Genomic DNA, 19,900 nt, shown 5'->3' on the forward strand with positions numbered 1-19,900 from the left:
TTACTATGATACATTTAATATTTTTCCTTGATTGAAACGATTTGATATTGAAATAATTGAATTGTTCCGCACCCGGTTCGCATGAGAATTCCGCTGCTCAGAAAGATTGTTTAGTTTTTTTTAAAAAACACAATTATTGCTTATTTTTAAGCACTTTTAAAAATAAATGATGTTTTAAATAAATTGCCAATGATAAATGTTCCTTCATGAATTTTAAAAAGTGACTTGGAAATTACTGCTCTGCCATAAATGTTCTGTTTATGAAGGTACCTTCTAACTGCAATCATTAACAATGGAGAATCCAAATGGGGATTGATCTCTGCTGTCAGTTGTTGCAGTTCCCTTTTTAGACATTACAATCTCCTTCAATACCAGTCTGTCTCTTTCACTGAGCTTCTTTTTCCACCCACTATTTTGCTTTACCGTGCTGTATGTATGATGTCATGACTTTAGATACTGTGCCTCTAGAAACGCCTAAAAGTTGGGATGTTTCGGTTGCACTTCTTCCTGCTAGACGGGCTCCTACAATTTGGCCTGTTTGAAAATCTGAGAGGTCCGACATTTTACGCTTTTGAAAAAAAATCAAACAATTGCAGAATTTCAATAAAGTTATCATATCCTACCATAATATATACATAGTGTTATTTATAAAAAAATTGTGCTATTATTATATTTTAAGGCTTACGAAGCGCAATGAAAAATGTTACTTGTATTCACAGGTGTTTCCATTATATTGATAACCACCTGTAGCTTGTAGTCACTATTCCGATAACTGTATTTTTTCTCAGTCTTAGATTTTTAGGATCATCAAGATTTATAAAAAAATTTGTCTAATGTGTTTGCTTCTTCGTTTATGCTCCTTCATTAAATGCTTAAAAAGAGTGAAAAGATTTTCATATAAAAAAGAGACCATTCGTTCATATGTGTGATATTTTTAAAGAAATGGTTGAAGAATATTAGCAATATAAGAGAAAGAGCAAATTTCAGCCACAATCAATTTATCATGACATGCATTTATTATATTATCACTCATGGTAGACCCAGGCAGAGTTTTTGATTGAAATCTGTATTTCTATATGTGTCAAAAACTTTTAGAGCACTGAAATTTTCTATCCGGTGGTTAGAACAAAACGTCAATGAAAATTTAGAAGAATCTTTAACTTGTAGGAAATCGGTATGTCTAGCTGAATTATAAATATTTTATACATTGCTCTTAGAGTAGCCCCCACTTTCCATCCAGTAGACTTGTGTCTACGCTGGAACGCTCTATGAATTATGTGTAGTCCACAAATACCTAGATTCTTTTTCACAATACCTTTACAGTCATTTTCGCAAGAAAGTTTTTCTTCGACATGTTAAAAATTTTTTAAATTTATATTTGGTACATCCGTGCTAATTCGTAAATGTAACTATACGTCCATACTTGATATAATTTCTTTAAAATTCTCAAACATTTCTTGATCATAGATATGCTTTAAAAATACCAATATCTTATGGAAACTGTGTTGGGTTGATTCATACTGTAGAAGCCAATGATGGCTCTACAAAAGATAATGAAAATGAAGTAATGATTGCTGTGTAGCTAATGAAAATGATGCTAAAAATTGTGGTGTAGCTTTAAAATGCGGTTTATTGGACTATGAGAAGGGGATTGGAGTCACCCCGCTGCCAACAGCACAGCATTTCTACGGTGTTTGAGTGTGTAATGACCCGCGCAGTTAGGAAAGCGAGCAACCCTCGAATGGGAGCTCGCCAATTTTACGAGTTAGTTGGTAGCAACGTATTGAGAACACATTAATTTCCTGCAATAAATTTATTTGGAATTTTTATATAGGGCTGTTCAAAGCTTCCGCAAAGTATATTACAAATGTTTTTATAGTTTAAAGATTAATAAGCGATTGCTAAAAAAATGGATCATAAAAAATAATGCTCCACAATTTTGTAGGATTTAACTTACATTTTTTGGCTATTTCCTTATTAGTAAACGTATGTGAAAGTATTACCGATATATCACTGAATACATTAAGGACATTTGTTACACAGCAAGTTTTGATGCCCATAAAAATTCAGAGGACCAAACCAGGACTATCTGTGAACAAGGTCATAGTCAACCACGGATGACGAATATCGTGGCGTAGGAGCAGCAGATCATCTTTCATTTTTTTCTAAAATGATAGATGTTGCTTCATTTTTGGAGCTATAGCTGCGACATATTATCCTTGCAAACTTCAAGAGAGATCGGCTTTTTTTAAATATAAAAAAGGGGAGGAGGGGAAGTACTAAGAAAATTAGCATTCCCTTTACTTCTCCGGTTTTTACGGAAATTTTTCAACTTCCCTGTTTTTTGGATGATTTCTACATTTCTGGCTCTACCGGTGCGGTGTGGACCATGTTCAATTCTTATTCCACAACGCCATGCAAATAGTTGATTATTTCAAATAATTAATTTTTATAATTGAATTAGCTTATAAATACTTGATATAAATATGAAATTTATTTCTGTGTTATTTTGATAAAAAATTTAAGAAATTTTGCTTGCCTCCGCCCTTTATTGAAAAATGTTTGCCGCCACCTCTGTGGTCAAAAGATTTTTGATGCACCTTTGTCATGGACGATTTTAACTTACATCAGTGTTATAATTACTTAAGAAATTATATTTCCGATTATTTCTTATTTTATGAGAATTAGCCTCTTTAAAATTATATGGATTATTTTCTTAATGTCAAATATTTATGTATCATACTTAATTTAGTATTCTAAACAGAGCATAAACGTCTTTTGAAATAACGGTTGATTTAATTCAAAATGCAGCTGAAGTATGAGATAGTCTTATACTCTCTCTACCTAATTTAATAATTCAGTTAAATAATGAAAGTAATTCTCATATTTGGTTCTTGTATAATATAAAAACTTTAATAAATCCGATGAGTATCAGGCGTTAATATTGTCTATATTTATTTTCCTGTGAAGATTACTTACAAATTAAAAGCTATTCAAACTAAAATAATAATTGAGTTAATAATATAATTTATTTAAATTTAATAAGAAAAAAAGAGTATTATCTAAAAAATTCCTACCCTTGAAATATCCGATTTAGTCAGTGTCAATAAATGATTATTATTATTAATAATAATAATAAAGCATTTTTTTAAGAAACTCAAAATGGTTAGATGTCTTTTTTTATATATTATGCACAAAATAAGTAAAAACATTCCTGATGGCAACCAGAAAAAAAATAAGCACAAAATATCGTGTTATTTAACTTTTCTTTTTGATGGCTAATGTTCTATGGGTTTGCCTGAATGTTTCCTTCCGAGTTCAACCCTTCTGAGTTCCGACAGAAATAGTTGACCTAATGACATATCAATCGCTGCCAAGAGACTCGGAATTCCATAGAGTATATCTATTGAAAACCTGAAAACACCTTAGACTAGTAATATGAATAGAGACGCTGAATTTTTGCTTAATTTTTTCGCAATTTTAAATCGTAATTTCGAATAAAATTTACGTGGTCTATCATTTTTGGTTTCGTTTATAAATTTCAACAAAAATGTGAATTTTCAAGCATATGAATTATTTCTTTTACTTTGTACTGTTCATAAAGAAATTCAAAACGAATCTGAAATGAAAGAAAATATGTAATTTCTTTTATACAACACCGCAAGAGAAAAAAAAGGGTCACGTCAGGATTTTGAATATTAATTAATGAAAATTTTGAGGAATTAAAAACAAAACAATGGGGTTGAAATTCTTTTATGCGAAGTTAGATTCATAAGATATTTGGAAATTATTTTGTGCAAATGGAAGGTTTTGAATTGTTATATTTTATAATTATAACCGATAAAAATGTCTTAAAATTCTTTCAAAAAGTAAATAAAATTTATTATTTAAAATTAAACTGTTTCTTACCGGTTTAAAAAACTGTATACTTAAAACATAATTACTGTGCCAAAGGTCAAATTTTCTAAATATTTTTTATACAAAACTGCGCATCGAAAAATGAAAAGAGGGAAAAAATTCGCTTAAAAATTCATTAATATCTTTTTAATATGAATTTAGTAATAATGAATGCTGCTAATCTAAAAGAAGTAAAGGTAATTGATTTTGGTTAGCCATGGATTTTTGGGATTCTACCTATTCTTTTCATAAAACTATTAATATTTTTTTATAATTTATTTAATGAAATCTCTTAGTAACATTTTGAGTAATTTTTTTAAGAGGAAAGTGTTTTCTTTTTCATTTTCTACAATTCCCGAAATTATTTACCGATATTATTAATCTAATAATAAGGTGATTATTTTTAAACAGATTTTTTTTAACAGCTAGTTTAAAGATATTCTCAAAATCAGGTTAAGCTTGTTGAAATCCCACGGTTTTGAAAATTTGAGGTTTCTGAGAAATAGTTCTTTTATGTTTTTCAACACGTCACTCGCAACGTTTCAAAATGATATAAATGTTTTCGCATATTTTCTTTTTTTGAATCTGTATTTCTAATAATAAAATTAGGATTTATAAATAGTGTATTATTTATTATAACTTAACTTTATGAATTATTATTGAATAATTGAAATGCCTTGAATTCATTCATTTAAAAATTAACGTTATTCTCTAATGCAGTGTTTCCCAAAGTGTGGTATGCGTACCACCAGGGTTACAATAAGAATTTGATGGGGGTACAGTTGAGACGAAAGTCAACCCCCGGAAAATCACGTGACACTGTCCAAAATGAAAGAAGGCCCAATCATCTGTGGTCCACTGTCCCTCCCACTTGACCGAAATCGGAGAAACCTTTGATTTGAATTTATGACAACTTTTTATTTTGCCAGCCGTTATTAGGTCACACAACAGGAGAAGATATCTTTAATGTTATGAATAAGTTTATGCAAGAGAACAAAATTGATTGGAATAAATGTGTTGGAATAAGCACAGATGGTGAAAAAGTATGGTCGGAATTAATAAAGGACTCGTTACAAGAATTTGAAATGTTGCCCGAATGTCATATCCACACATTGTTGCATACACAGAGAGGCTTTGGCAATACGTAAGATGCCCACTGAACTACAGAAAGTTCTAGATGAAAGCATGAAAATTGTTAACTACATTAAAAGTCGTCCTTTGAATGCACGACTTTTTTCGCAAATATTTGAAGAAATGGGAAGTAGTCATATCCAGCTTCTTTTTCATACCGATGTTCGTTGGCTATGTCGAGGAAAGGTTCTGAATAGATTGTTTGAACTTAGACATGAGCTTCAATGTTTTCTTAATGATAGATTTGAGTTGAGAAATTGTTTACATGACTGGAAATGGCTTTGTAAATTAGCATATTTAGCAGATATATTCTGTGTTTTAAATTGCCTCAACTTATCGTTCCAAGGCAAAGAAATTTCATTGTTTCACGTTCAAGATAAAGTAAACGCTGCCATCGCAAAACTAAATTTATGGCAAAAGACAGTTGATAGTGGAGAAGTAGACTCGTTTCCCTCTCTTCATGAGTTTATAACAAGTTCGACTACTAAAATTGACGCTGATACTTTGAAATGCATAACACAGCATTTGGAGAGTTTGCAAGTGGGCTTGAAAAACTATTTTCCTGATTTAAACAAAAATATTGAATGGATAAGAGATCCGTTTAACATTGACACAACATCCATGCCAGAAGATTTGACGCGTGCAGAAGAAGAACAATTGTTGGAATTAGCTTCAGACGGATTTTTGAAAATTAAACAAAGGGAGAGTACGTTAACATCATTCTGGTTACAAATGCAACATGTGTATCCGGTCTTAACAAAAAAGTTCTGAAATACATCTTGCCTTTTCCAACTTCATATTTATGTGAAGTTGCTTTTTCAGCATTTGTAGAGATTAAGTCGAAGAAAAGGACTTCTGGACGTGGAACCGCATCTGAGATTAAAATTAACAAACAGGGAACCAAATTAAGACGATCTGTCATCAGCACAAACAGTTTCATCCTTCTCATTGATCCAAATAAATGTTACTTACAATATAACTTTTATTTATATTTTGTAATAAATAATTTTATTTCTCTTTTCTTATTATTTTGTGTATAACACACACACACACACACACACACACACACACACACACACACACACACACACACACACACACACACACACACACACATATATATTTGATTGTCATTAAAATGCATCCATTGTTTTTAAATTTTTTTTGACGAGGGGATACTCAGCGTTACGAAAATTATAGAAGGGGTACGCATATGTCAAAAGTTTGGGAAACACTGCTTCAATGAATTGAAATGTAACAAAATTTTCTAATGAAATTAAGGCAAATAAAATTATTTTCAAATTCTGAACTTTGAAACAATTCTCTTTCAAAATTAACTTTCTAATAATTATTTTTCACTTTTTCATATCTCTATTTTGCTGCTGCACTCGTTGTTCCGACACCATGCATCAAACATAAAACATTATAATTGCTTATAACGGAACACTATGCCAAACAAAAATCTAACTAATTTTTTTTCTAAATCTTCTTTACAGGTTATTTCATGTTTTTAGATGCATTTCAATTTTATTAGGTTGTTTGTTTGTTTGTTTGTTTCTTATGGCACTTGCCACTGACAAGCCCGCTGTTACGAAGACAGCTATTTAAGCCTGAGGGGGACGTCTCTTATTTTTTATAGCAGCGCCAACTAGGGCCAAGAGTACGACTTTGCCACTCACGCATCATTCATTCGCTTGCACAACCCCTTTTTACAGGAGGGCACATTCACACATCTCACAGATAGAACAACAGAAGAACAACCATGCCCAAACCGGGACTCGAACCCGGGACGCCCAGATCACGGGGAAGACGCGCTACCCCTATGCCATGACGCCGGCAATTTTATTAGGTATTATTATATGAATAACAGTACTATACTATTTAACATACTTTCCTACATCAAAATATGGCAATGACAGCAATTTTTCAAAGTTTTATATATTTCTTTGACTTTACAGAATTTCAGTTCTCTATGAAGAATAATAAAAATTTCTTTGACTTATTTGATCGATATTTTTTTTTTTTAGTTTTCCACACAATTCACTAAATCAGATAACAATAACTGAAATTCAGTTTAAAATACCTGACTGAAATGTCGTACGTTTTTTTTTTTTTTGAACCATTGTCTAGAAAATGAACTAAACATTTGTGTTAAGATTATCTGTAGTAGAGTTGCACAATTTTGAAATATGAAATTTATTTTGAAAAAGTGGTTTCATACTCTTCTATACATTGCAAATGCTTAGAATTATTGATAAACTTTTATTTCAGTTCCAAGTCAGTTCTTTATCTATTATATATATATTGAAGGCTATTTCATCAAAGGGATGATGATACTTTAACAAATTACGATCTTTAAAACCTTTCACGATTTTGCTGCATAGTATTTTGAAATCTCAGATTTATTTTTAAATATGAAATTATTAATGTTATTACATTTAATTATCATGATTTATATTAGAGAAATAATATATTAACTTTCGTATTAAATTTCCTTAACTTCTAAAACTATAAAGTTTTGAGAGCCACAAACACAGCATCTAGTTGTGCCCAACATATACACGATACCAACTTATTGAAAAATTTCTTTGAAAAATGTTTAAAAAATTTATAATAGAAATTTTATAAAAAATGTAAGATTTATTTTAACATTTAAAAATGGTAATTTGAAGAAATTTTGTTTTGCTAATTAATATTTTGTAATTAATAAAACTTCGTGATTTTTTTAATGAACTCTATATGCGTTTTCCTTAATAAAACTTTCTATGAAAAAATAATATACAATTCAAATAATAATGATATGTAGCTATTACTCACTGGTATGATAGATAGTTGAAGATGATAGACAGTCGAAAAGGGGATAACAACTCTTTTTCATCTTCTTTGATTTTCAAAAATTTCATTTTTATTTAATTCTTTTTTAAATCTTTTGTTTAGATGCTGAGATACATTAAATATTATAGGTAATTTCTTGGAACAACTCTTTTGCAAATTTATAGGCTGTAAACTGGTCTACAAATTAATAGGTTTATACTGACTCTACAAAACTAATGATTTCATTTCTTTTTTATGTACCTTTCAAGCACTTTGTAGAAAAAAAAAGAAAAGAAAAAAGAAAACATAATGTTAACAAGGCAATTTATTTATTTGTATACAATGAAAAATATTTTAAACAAAAAATTAGTTTATTGAAAAAAAAAATAGTTAAATTAAACAATCTTAATGCGAATTAATAATTAATATTTTTTTCCCTTAGAAAGAAATTTATGGCACATTGAAAACGAAATTAGTATTATAATAAAAACTTTAATTTTTTAACTAACGAATTTTCATAAATGAAACAGTTTTCTTTACTACACTGCCAACCATATTACTGATGATGTATAAAAATCATTGATATATATCTTATGCCAATATTTAGATTTTCTGTTATACATTTAAAAAAGTATTCACATTTGGATGAATTTCTATGCATCATCCAAGACGTATTTAAAAATCTATGAATTGAAATTTAAAGATGGCAGATTATTTGAAAATATCACTTTTATTCTTAAAAGGGCCATTAAACCAATCATTTGTTCAAAAACTACTGGGAAATTTTTGGAATCAGTGGAATTCTCCCACTAACTCTCCCACAGACAATTTAATTATTTGAATATCAAATAGTTTCAATCATGAAAAAATATTAAATGTATAACAGTAATTATTTCGTTTATATCCATTTAAGGGATATCATATACAGAGTTTGTTTGAAGCATCGAATATTTGCGAAAACCTCTTTAACGGCAACGGCGTGATGTTTCGGATTTCCCCGATGTGACAAAGTGGTCACGAGCACCTCCACATCATAATTTGGAATAGATACTTTAATTTGTTAGTTTAGGGAAAAGTTAAATTTAATTGAAACTAGTTTGGACGAGCGCAATAAAGCTCTAACGTCATGAAATTTGGTATTTAATTCATATTATTATTATTTATGATATAATTAATTAATTAAAATAATATTTAGATTATTTATGGGGTAAGATACAGAGAAATTTAATGGAATTACGTTTCACGTACCTTAACTATTGGGACTGATTTTTTAAAAATAAATTTACTGAAGGAAAAAATTTCAAGAAATTTCACGCGTGTAGCTCATCGTAGCTATCTGAGGCCAAATGAAATAATTTTGATAAATTTAATCCACCAGATTGGTAACAGAGTTAATTAATTCTCAGTTTTTTGACTGAGGGAAAATTAACGTAGACGTTGTCTATAGCAGCTCTCGGTCTCTTCCTCGAGCTGGATACTGCTGGATCATAAGCAGGTAGGTTAAGTAACTTGTTACGAATCTGGGGCAGTTTTCCGAAGAATTTGATTGATGTTCTTCTAATAAAGTCCGAAACAGGTTCAATTTTGAGATCGTCATGTAGGATTTTTCTCCTGATATATCAGGGGCGTTTACAATCTTCATCAAAACCTCTTTAACAAAATATATATTCTTCTGCGGAAGCTTGAGTGCGAAAGAAATCTGGTTTGTGCAAAATGAGATAAACAGATTATTGCTTCCAGTGATAGTCATAATCAGGCATGGTTTCGGAAGAGCTTTACCCTCTCTCTTTGTGAAATGGGAAACTCTTTGTATGTGACCAATAAGTTCCACAACAATAATTGCGAGGGGGAGGAGGTCTTTTCCTGGAATGTGCGTCGGTTTGTATAGGACTTTCCCTATGAATGACAGAATTCTTGTTCTTAGCTTTAATTGGACTGATCGTATAGATTGTTACTTTTTATCGGCTTCCACGACTTGTAATCGAAATATCATATCAAGGATTTGAATCACATCTCTCTTTGAAAAGTACTGATCACTGATAACTGCGAGTTTTTGATATTTATTTCGTAACAGTTCGTTCATTCATAATAACAGTTCGTAAAACATTTGTCATCCCTATTGCCTATCTTCTACTAGTTAAGTTATATTAACGTCCCATTGTAAAGCAACTCTAGGGCTATTTTGGGATGGACTTCGTAATTTTGAACCGCGGTCAGATAATGAGGACGACACCTGAGCTGGCACCCCCTCTCCACACCACACCAGCGTGAGGACGTTTGGCATGACGGATTTAACGTGCAACAGACCCCCTTACACGACGTTTCTTCGGTGGAATCGGGTCTCGAACTTGAAACCCTACGGCTCACAAGCCGAGACCTTACCACCGCCGCGGCCTTATACACATGGAATACACATGACCAGGTTTCTTTCTTTCCGTTCCTTGTGCCTTCAATCCTTAGTCTTCGACCTATTTTTTCTCGCAAGTGTTATTGATAGCTTTTCTCTTTAACTTGTATTGCTGACATGTGAGGTTGCTTATCATTTTCTTTTTTGTAGATTTAAGAGGATATCCCACCTGACAAAAAGAATTCGGTATTCATTTTTTTCACCGATTGATGATGCTGCAGTTATGAACACAATCAAACAACTGAATATGGATACACATGAAAATAATTACTACTATAGAAGTATAATGACACCTGTTTTTATGCGGTAGATAGGGACCGCATAAAAGAAACTGCACAAAAATTTTTCGAAAATTTCATAAATATTTACATACAATAAATAATTTTGTACGACATATTACGGAAAAATATTTTAAAAGTTAAAACAGGGACCGCATAAAAAAGATCTCACTTAGAAAATACGTCAATTATTTACGAAATACATAAGAAAGTGCATCCAAACAAAATAAATAATTAAATTAAGCAAGGAAACATTTTAAAAAACATTTAATTTCTCACTGTGAAATGCACATTACATAATCCACTGCTACTCATCGTTATCCAAAACGGAGACGGACTGTTAGTCTCTTTAATATTAACATTTTTGTTTCTAATCGAATTATCTTTCTTTTCACTTTTTTTTTACTACAATTATTCATTTTAAGGGAGTACTTATGTCTAAAAATAAAATAAAAACTATAAAAGCTATATACAAATAGAAACAAAAGTGATTCATTTATATACGTTTAATCTCACTATAAAATGAACCTTAATCACGTGAATCGTGGATAAAACTTGGAATGCGAAGCGTATGTTGCTAGCGAGTCGAGCGAAAATAATTGAATGTGCATGTCGGGAGACCATTTAAAACAAATAAACAAAACGTCTTGAAGAGTATATGTATATGTACAGTGATAGAAAATATTACAATGGTGCCAACGCCGTTGAAATTCATATATCGCATTAAAAAAATCGTATAAAAATGAAATCGCATAAAAAAGGACCTCACAAAAACAGGTTTTACTGTAATAAAGCCAACAACGAGAATGTTATGCGCCTCGGATCAGATCAATACCAAGAAATTAATGCCATTCCGTCGAATGCAGACAAATAGCAGAAATTGCCCTAATTAAACCCATTTCTAGTGCAAGCTTTCATCAAAAACATTATCAATAAGCATGATTCAATAGATAACATGAAATACAGCTGACAAGGTAAGATATTATTCACGACAAAGGACCCGATATGTGTGTACAATTATTGTCACTAAATAAATTTATGAATAAAGATATTGTGACGCATATGACATGGGAAACATCTCTTCTCGTTTCTTACTTTTTGACATGCCAACAAATACCCCGATGGAGGAACTAGCTGTGGAAATACAGGAAAAAGAATAACCTTATTGTTGGTGAAATGCGGAGGTTTTTAAAACAAAACTCTACAAAAGATATGTCATTAGTTCTAATAATTGTTCTAGGAACAACTCTGCCCGGCTCTATCAAAGTTTGGTTTATTAACTAGGGGATCCAGCAATTTATAAATCAACATAGACAATATAACAAATGTTATTCTATTAAAAACAAAATATATGTGGATGTTATCTATAATATTTAATTCAATGACGTCGTAAAAAAATGACATTTTTAATCTAACGGAAACATTAAGAAGAAGAAAAATGATACAGTTGCAGTTACTCGTGCATCGCATAATTAATCCGCTTTCAGAATCACGCAGCTTAAACTGTGACGTCATTTTGATGAAAATAAGTCCACCACAGTTCCACACATCCCCCTCCCCCCATGGAATACAGCATGCACTGGAATTAGAGATAACGAGGGTTAAAGCGTACTCGACGGCCAGATCTGGTCACATAAGATGGTGGAGTAGAATTCGTAGGTAACTCAGAAGTCGACGGAGAAGGCTCAGGTACCGATTGCTTTGAAGATGGAACTGTAGCTGATGGTGGCAATATGATTGGTGCAGCTGACTGATGAGAATTTTCGAAGAACGCGGACCACACGATCAATGTTGATCGTAGATTCTTTACCGTTCTTCTCAATTGTGAAAGTTTTATCAGTACATCTGAGTACACAGTTAGGGCCACCATACAGTGCTTGCAGGGGTTTCTTAATTGCGTCATGGAGCATGAACACATGAGTGCAAGACTCTAAAGCTGGATGTATGAACGCTTTTTTTCACATGAGATGTAGCTAGTGCAGGTTTGAGTTGCTCCATCACAGTTCGTAACTTTTTTAAAAAATCGTGAGCTTCGACGTTAAATGAAGGGGTCTCAAAAAATTCCGTCGGTTGTCTCAGGGTTGAGTCATAAACCAATTCTGCTGATGTGTACCCCAGATCCTCCTTTAATGCCGTTCTGAGTTCAAGTAAAACTGGGGGAATTGGTTCAGTCCATTTCGTGGATGCGTGACATCTGAGACTTTGCTTTAAAGAACGATGAAATCGCTCGAATATTCCATTGATAGATGGGTGATAAGGGTTTATTCTGATCTTTTGGCCACCCAAAGTTGGCTTAGCAAGAAAAACAATTTACTTTTCGAATTGTCGTCCCTGATCAGTAGCGGTGAACACAAATTTTAATGCCTTACTCATATTACATTTCTTCTATTACATTTTCATTTGGACAATAAGTGTAAAAAAGTTTTCCTTAACTACCTCACTTGGAATGGTGGGCAACTTTTGTGGACAGAGACCCATGAATCATGAAATTACATCATCATCGACAAGAGGGGAAGATGAGAAGTGAGTAATGGGGATTTGCCAAATGTTATTGCTCTTAGTAAGAATTCGCATACAGGGGGAAAAGTATTGGAATATTGTTCATAAACTTCCAATCAATCAACCATGTTTCAACGAAAGAGGGGTTGAGGTGTGATTAGGGTAGGTTTTACTAAACGTTATTATTGTTCCCAAGAATATCTGATGAACGTATGTGACGAAAAAATAGTTTGATTTTGAATTAATGTGGACGCTAAAATAAAATGTTGATAAAATTATTGATAATCTTTCATAAAGTTATTGATAAATATTAATTACCAATAACTTTAGTTTATTTTCGTGAAAATGTACCGCAGGAATATTTTTGCTCAATATGAAAATTAGATGTTCAGCTCACAGAAAATTCTTTAATATTTGACCGAAATTATCGTGTATACTCTTAACGAAAATGCGCTAAAAATTTTGCAGGTAATAAAGTTAAAAAGAAAAGTTAATAAATTAAAATATTATTAATTATAACACATAAATGAATAAAACTAATAACTGTAAATATTTTAAAGCTAAAATTAGCAAAATTTTTATTTTATTTTAAAATATATTACTAAACAGATCAAGAAAATATACAAGTTTTAGCAGCCACCTGGATTATTCAAAGTATACTGCAATCCAATTGTAATTTTAAACTAAAAACTATTGTTTTCTCAGATTTACAAGTGTGGGGGAAAAAATTTTAACGCAAAAAAATAATAAATAAAAAAAAATTAAATGATGAATTTCTTGGATTAAAATATATCAGAATTTTACAATTACAATACAAATGATTCCAATTGTTATTATACTAATTGTACCGTATAGCTAATTGGAAAATGCATATTTCAGCTAATTAATAACATATAAATGAATAAGAAAATTAAATAACTAAAATATTTTTTCTTTTAAAGTAAAAAAATGTATTCTTCTTAAAGACTAATTAAATGCATTTACAGTTTCAGAATCTCTGATAACCATATGAGTAATTCATATGCATATAAAACAGACCGCTTAAAAATAGAAATTTAGAAATAAAAACACACCAGATCTCAGATCTAAAAATCTAACGTTCTTAAGCTACGAAAACATTAATTTTGATGTATGAATGCAAACTGAAAATCGTGAATTAAAGTTTAAAAAGCTATTCAAAACTATTGAAGCAAAATTAGTTAAACTTTTTTCAAAGATTACATGGATTTTAAAAGTCCTCAATTTATGTCTTAATTAAAATAATATGCATTTGTATAAAATCGAAATGATTTCTCTAGTGTATGTTATGCGAATTAGGAATTTCAGAAGTATGATCTATTCAGAAGCGTAACCGAGGTCTAAGAAAAATACAAAAATAGTGCTTTAAAACAAAAGCTGCAATCTACATACCTTCCCTACTCTCCGGCATTTTATGCTAGGGAATGGTAAGAGTGGAATTGATTTAAACCTAAATAATAATATATAAAATATTTTTGAACAAATATGATCTGCCAACTTGTTGATTTTTCTAAAAATGCCAACTGACTTCATAAAGTTTACCAATCTCTTTTAGTTAATGAACTGATTTAATTTTTGTGTTTATAAAAAATTGAAATGTTATATCTTATAAGCAGTGATGAAATAAACTGGAAAATAGAAAACAAACAAACATACAAAAAAAAAAAAAAAAAAACCAGTGCACAAAAGTGTTTTTAAAAGTGCACTGTTTGAAGTAAATTTTGACACATAATTGAATGCGTATTGAAATTTAACAGCTAACGAAATTAATAATTAAAATCCTCAAATTTAACTATTAAAACGTTAAGCAGAATGATTTTATAAAAAAGTATGAGATTTAAATAATATTACTTATCATTTCAAACAAGTAATAATTTTATTGAAATTACGATAATTACATCTTAGCTCATTACAAAGTACCGTTTTAAGCAAAATATAACAAACAAAGGAATAATAAATTAATTGCTACTGATCCTGTTTTGTTTTGGCAGATGAAATTCATGCAACCCCACATGTGACAGCAGCAGTTATTTTCCTTTTTAATTTTATTACAACTATAGAAACTACAATGGTGAGCAAGAAATTTGGGTCGTTTACTTCTGAGTCAGTCATCAAAGAAAAAGAAGTTTTACGACATCATTCTGAAAGCGACATGAGAAGCATGAGGAAGGAAAATTAGCACAGTCCTTATTATTATTTTAAACTGCTTTCGCTGCATTTATTATTTGTCCATAAATATTCGATTTTTAAACAAATATCTTAGTAAAAAAATGCAATCATACGCAGATTTGAATTACTGGTCGATGTTCACGATACAATAAAAAATAAGGCATTTATTCCATTTGAATGTTGTGAACTTTTGATAGTAATGAATACAAATGCAGTTTAAGTTGAATTTCAAAGCAATTTTTTTTTCTTTTCAAGATTTTTTTATTGCAATAATTTCTTGTTTGTGACAACAATTCTAATTGTCTGAAGTAATACGGATTTTATTCTTCTCCACCGAATCATTAAAATAATTATGGCATATATTTTATATATCAATAATTCATTTGATACAGATTAACTTTTTATATCTTTCTAATTTATTAATTTCCAATTAGACTTTCAATTAATTATTTTAGAAATGTCATAGTTGTTAGCTCAATAAAAAGAACTTTATTTTAGCAAAATAGATTGCTAATATTTCAATAAATGAAATGTTTTGACATATCATGTTTTCCGATTATATTATTTAAATTTTTACAAGTGAAAATTTTAGTCAGCTTACCTTGAATTTCATTTTAGGTTTTCCAAAAGAAGACTTCTTTTACATTTATAAATATATCTTGTAAATTTTTCGACATTAAAACGATTTTTAAAATAACAATACGTCGATACTTTTTATTGATTTTCCTCTCGAAATTTTTAATATTCCATTTTACTTTTAATCTTTTTGACTTGATAGCTGAAGAGTTGGCATAACGATATAAACAGATTATTCAAATTTTAACGTAAAAATCTTAGTAATTCTATTTTGTTCTAATGATGGATTTTTATAAAAATGCGCAACTGATAATGGCTATGTCTATACTGAGGAGATTAGAAATACAGTAAAATTAATTCCTTTCTTGAATTTTTGGTTTATTTTTCAAGAAGAACCACTTTGGAATTAAAGAAGCTGTTCATAAATTTAGAGAACAGAAATAAGAAAATTTTAATTATGAAATTGTGTATTTAAAAAACTTCATATTAGAATTTTTCGACATACATAAAAAAAAGAAAAACAATAGCGCATGCAGGATTGGAAGTACTTTTTTTTGGAGGGGGAGGAGAAATGCAAATCTCGGACTCTCTACCTTTCTACATAAGTTATGCCCTCTCTAACTTTCTATATGAGATATTTTTTTTATTATTGATTTTAATTTTCTGCAAGAGTTATTTCTGAAGTTTTATGCAGCAAATTCTAACAAATTGACGAAACATTTAATTACTTGTCTTTTTTGAGAGATTTGGATCAATATAGATTTAAATTTAAAAGTAACTGTATACGAAAATGTTATATTCTAACTTATCATTTATTTAATAAAATTTTTATTTTTATTTATTTAATTATAGTTTATTTTTATTTATTTAATAAAACATAAACCAAATATTATTTAATTTCAGAATTGGACAATTTTTAAATTATGAAGCAACAAATTTTTTATAGTTTTTAAACAACATAATATTCACCTTTTAAAAGATATTTAATTACGAATATTGGAATAATATTGTAGCACTCGATTTTAATTTGAACAAATTTGAATGCACTGTTAATGCAACTTTAAATTTCGGAACAAATTATACCAGGAACCAAAGGTGATTTTGTTCAAAAAATAGAAAGAAAAAAAAATTCACGGACGAATCCCGTTAAATAAAAATCAATAAAAAATATACGGTTTCAAAAGTTCGGAATGAGGGAAGGCGGGATGTTGTGTAAAGGCAGCTCTTGGGAGTAATCCGAACTTGGAAGGAATTAAGAATATTTCAGCTTATTACGCTGTAAATTCTAATATTCTCCCATGATTAATTCGGGTTGGAGGGAGAGTAGGGATAGGGATTCAATCTTCCAATTAATTGAAACTGGAATCTATATCTACATGTTCCCCCTTCCAATTATTTTCCACTGCATAAGGATATTCTAACCAAGTAATCAAAGTCATATCGAGGGGATGGAGAGACTGATTTCCGCCAACGGCGCAGGCAAACACTAAAAATTACATATTCGAATAGAGCCGCAGTGCTATTCACTTTACTCAGAATCTTAAAACATAGGTTATTTATATTCAGATAACTTGTTTGCTTGTGTCTTTGATTCTAATTTTCTATTGATAATGTTGATAATAATGCTCTTTGGGCGGGCAGAGAACATAAAGTTCAAGGTTTAGATATAAATAAAAAGGAATTCCAAAAATAAACATGCTTTCTAAAGATTAAAAATTATGGATAAATCAAAAATATACGAGATGCTTAGATTCTGTTATTTGCTTATTGCAATGATACTTTTATTTTTAGTGTGCTGAGTTTTTCTCCGATAACCTTTATTTGTGGAATGCATCTTTTTCCATCGATAACATTCAATTGTAACTCACAGTTATTTTTCTATCGATATTATTTATTAGTGATATTTTTCAAGAATTACAAGGTATTATTTTTCATTGTCATTTTTATAAAACCTAGATAAAAATAATGCTAATTTGTTTGAATCATATCGCAGGAAAATAGCTTTCTAGGAAGGGAAATGAGAAGTAGGATAAGAGGATGAAAAATTAATGATGAGAGATGAGAAAAGGATGATGAAAAAAGGGGCGGAGGTGTAACTTGAAGTAATAACTATATAACAGAGGGAATATAACTATATAAGAATAACTACATAACATTGATGGGACTATAGCAGAGTCACATCAATACGATTCTGATGCTGGTACATCAAAATTAGAACACATCACCAGTACTGATTTAAGTTTATTATGACCAGCATATTGCTTCTGTGACTAAACATTTATTCTACCTGAACGGAAGATGCAAGGTCCGACAGCGGGGACCATGTACCCCATTAGTGAAATAGATGCGTTCATGTCAAGGGTGAAATCCATATTTTTAATACTTGATTTATGCGATGCACTTTCCTCTTCATAAAAAAGGAGAAAATATGATTTAATCATATAAACTCATATTTAAGTTTTATAAATTTCACTTTTGATCGGAAATGGTACAATGAGTGTTAGTCCTGGTTCAGGGCACTGAGAGCATGAAAAAGCTAAATCATTTACGTCATTACTTAAATGGAGATAAACTGATATGTTTTTAATATATAAAATCAGAATTGAATTTTATATTTCTTATCATCGATTTGTTTGTTAAATGAAATTAAATGTTTGCACAGGGCAATAAAATAAGTTTAAGCGTCTATTTAAAAATATTGATGGAAGCTAAAAATGAAGTTTTTTTCGCAACACATATTTAATGCTGGAATAATTTTATTTCTTGTTCATTGGCAAATATTTTATTTTATACAAGTAAAAGACAAGACGACAAATTTCTACCAACGTGTCTTTACAGAAAATATTTTCCAAAATAAATTTTTAGATTTAAAAAATTCTATTCACATAGTCAATACCGTTGCGCAATAAAAAAATAATTTATTATTTCTGGAACATTATGTAAATATTATGAAAAAGTATTCATACAGAATTAAAGAAGAAGGACGGCTACTGAGAACATTTTTTCGTATAAAGGTTACAGAAGATATGACAGGGAATTCAAATCTTTCATTGCGAATAGATACATCTATTAGCTTTAAATCTAACTTTCTGTGATATAAAGGCATAGACTAACTAAACATATAACATAACTGGTTGGTAAATAGAATAATTAGCGTACTCTACATAATTGCGTTTGATAAGACATTGTTCTCTTGACAATTCTGTTGAGTAGCTTAAGAAGAAAAATTGTTTAACTATGAACATTTCATTTCAAAAGGATATTTTTAAATGATAGAAATAGCGAAAAGTTTCTGTATGTGCACTACATAAACCTTTTTTAATGCACAACAAGACAAAAAGGTGATCCTCAAATGCATATCAGCGCATAGTGCGTAAACCCAAGTATGGTTTTTTGCACCATTTATTTCTTATTTCTTTGTTTCCCCGTGTATGATACAAAACTGCGCAGCACTTTTGTTTTGTTTGAACCAATATATTCGGTGTCTTTAAAGTGCCATTATTAGATCTTTTTACTTTGGCTTCCATCACTTCCACTTTATGAGGATTATCAATTATTATAACTGGTTTTGGTGTTATTCCTTTATTTCATGATAATAATCATCTTGATGTGACCAGCAGAATTCAAGAATTACTTGTAGTCCAATCTGAGCAACTTTTGAGCTTCAACAACGCTAAAAAATATCACCTAAACTTATATTTAAATTATTTTTTATAAAATTTGCATTGTAAATAATAATGAAATAAGTTTCTTCTCTGAAGATATAATAACATATTTTGCAATTTCTTTTAAAGCAATAAGGACTGTTAGTCTTTCGTTAAAATATTGAACTGGTTAGTACTAAATATTAATTTTTGTTTCTCAACTGCAGTTATATAGCGGTTTCTCTAAGAAGGATTTCACAATTCCTGTTTAAATCATTGCTATACCCCCCCCCCATTTTAGGTTCTAAATATTTATAAGAGTATAAGAAAAGAAAATACAGAAATATTCGTTAAAAAATTATAAAACTATAATTTCTGTTTGCAAAAGATTATAAAACTATGCATAATTTCTGAGATTGTATTATTCGATTTCCTAAACAAACTAAATATTAGTATCAAGTCATTAA

This window comes from Argiope bruennichi, chromosome X1 (assembly GCF_947563725.1).
Source record: "Argiope bruennichi chromosome X1, qqArgBrue1.1, whole genome shotgun sequence".
In the NCBI taxonomy this organism is placed as follows: domain Eukaryota; kingdom Metazoa; phylum Arthropoda; class Arachnida; order Araneae; family Araneidae; genus Argiope; species Argiope bruennichi.